Raw genomic sequence first — 2,800 nt, forward strand, 5'->3', positions numbered from 1 at the left:
TAGAACATATCAAGCAATAAGTGTGGAGCAAAGTTTGTTTTATTCTCTCAAATTGTTCCAACATTGTTTCTGGCGTAAAGTTTTAAGAGCGAATTTTTTATGTAATTCGATAAGTGCAATTCTGTGAGTTGTTTTTCTTTTGTGAGATTTCTATCAAGTATTGGAGAATACACATCCCCCATTGAAGGAAGTTCAGGCGGTGGTCTACAACACAAAGGGAGCTTGTGTTTCAAAAGATTCAACCGAAGGAGGAGTCGATCAAGTATTGGGGCATGATTTAAGAAGGGAGTTCTTTTATGCCTAAGTCAATATTGATTGTAAATTGTACTAACTTTTGATTGTTAATCTTATTCTCTGGGTGCGGCCTCATGGAGTAGGTTGGGAAACCAAACCACGTTAAAAACGTCTTTGTGGCATCTCGCTTCATTGTTTTGATTTCTAAGATCCAAAAATTTCAAACTTTAAAAATATAATAATATTTTAGCAAGCTAGTTAGATCTTTCAATTGGTATTAGAGCAGTGCACTAATTTCTTTTAGTGAGATTTTTGGGATTTTTATTGATCTAATTTGTTTTGTGCTAAAATGTCTATTTCAGAAGGTTTTTCCATTTCCAGGCCACCTTTGTTGCCGGCAAACAACTATCCGTATTGGAGGATCTGAATGAGAGCATTTATCAAAGCTATGGATGAAAGGGCCTGAAAATCGATATTGATCGAATGGACAGCTCCCACCAAGCTCGAAATAGAATGGTCGGCTGAAGAGGACAAACTATCAAATTGCAATAGTAAAGCTCTTAATACCATTTTTAATGGAGCCGATGTCAATCAAATCAAACTCATCTCAACATGTGAATCAGCAAAAAAGGCATGAGACTGTTGAGTGTGTTGCCCTAAACTCGTAGTTTGTATTTATGTAAAAACAAATTTATATTCAATAAAGTTTTATTCAATCAATTTGTTGTTGAATTCATAGCATTACATTGTCTAAATCCAATAAACTAAACATCCAAGGTTATTATAATGTAACCGAGACAGTATATATACCAGGTATATATTTGATATATCCTTGATATAACAAATGGATAGTGTCCCGGGAATAACCTAAAGGGTCTATAGTATATGAATAAGGTTGGGTACCTTATCCTGGCAACACTATGAATACGATCCACTTTGTAAATGTTATAGACGACCTGATCCAGGTCGTTCGTATGGAGACATGCGAGTGGGGGTATCCTATACAATGAGTTTGTATAAGATCGGACCACGAAACAGCCAATCTTTAGATGTAACACCGTTAACTAACATATTGCTATTTCATAGGATGACAAGGCAACTAATTCTCAATCCTAAATGAGTTATGGACTCTTGTCGGTAAGGGCTCGTCCTTTGATCTGTATGGGTGAGAGTGGCTTGAGTCGCCGACTCAACATTCCTACCATTTTGGGGATGAGACCAAGTGGGGAGCTGGGAACATAACTTCACGAGATCAAATTCACTTCTCCCCGACTCTCAGGGAGTAGATGAGTGTTCTCTTAAATGCTGACTCTGGGACTTGAACAAAAGGTCTCACCCTCTCACTGGCCCGAGAGGGACTTTCAATTATTGGTTGGACCATAACTGAGTTGTTTATTAGAGGAGCAGTGGTATTTAAGGAATAAGATGTAACTCAGGGGTAAAACGGTAATTTGACCCATCTGTGGTTACGAAACTCGTGAAGGATTGACTTGCCATCAATGGTCGATATCCGTGGACATAGAAATACTTTATAGTGAGAAGAGTTTAGCTCCGAGTTTATAGTAGAGTAACCCGTAGTTAACGTATGTTGATTACGATTAATGAGTTTAACCGATTAATCTCGTAACGTTGGAGCTTCTGATCAATAGGTCCATTAGGTCTCCTTGCTTTCTCGTAAAGGGTAATTAAGAACATTAAGTCTTGGAAAGAATTTGAATTGTTCAAATTTAGTTAAAGGGAATTTGAGTTAATTGTATATGACACAATTTAATATAATGTATGATGATGCATTATAAAACTATATATTATGAGAGAATAATATGAATTTGATTCATATTAAAATTATAGGTTAAAGTTTAATGTGAATTAGATTCATATTAGAACTATAAGTTAAAGTTTAATGTGAATTGGATTCATATTAAATACTATAGGTTACGAGGGATATATATATTTGAATATGATTCAAATATTAATTAATTTAATTAAATATGATTTAATGAAATTATGTTTAATTAATTAATTAATTATTAATTAAATTAAAATAGGTTTTAATTTAATTAATTTATTAAATTAAATATAATTAAATAATATATATTTATTTATTTATTAACTATGGTAATTACCCTAATTAACAAACCCACCAACAATTTTGCTCGGAAAGTGGTGAGGTGGAGAGTGAGAAGTTTCTTCCCGTCTCCCTCTTCCATCATCCTTTATAAAACACAGTGAAATTCCCAGTGTTTTAGTTGTTCATCCCATCAAGAACAAGATTTCTCTCTCTTACAATCTCAAATTTAATTCCCTAAGTTTTTCTTGAGGATAGCAAGGTTACTAAGTGATGGTGTTCAATCACGCATACGGGAACATTTGTTCGTGTCAAACCAAAACCGAGTTCGAGGAAGAAGTTTTTTATCAACGGTCTACAAATGTAAGTTGTTTTCTTCCTCCCAAAAGGCTTAACCTCTTCTTTAATAGAAATGTTTTGTTTTTATAAAAACCGGTAATCGTTCCATTTTTAAAAATGAATTGAATCACAAGCGATCAACCGCTTCCGCTTGGGATTCGA

This window comes from Momordica charantia, assembly GCF_013281855.1.
Source record: "Momordica charantia cultivar OHB3-1 chromosome 10 unlocalized genomic scaffold, Mcharantia_2.0 BLBB01000010.1, whole genome shotgun sequence".
NCBI classification, from domain to species: Eukaryota; Viridiplantae; Streptophyta; class Magnoliopsida; order Cucurbitales; family Cucurbitaceae; genus Momordica; species Momordica charantia.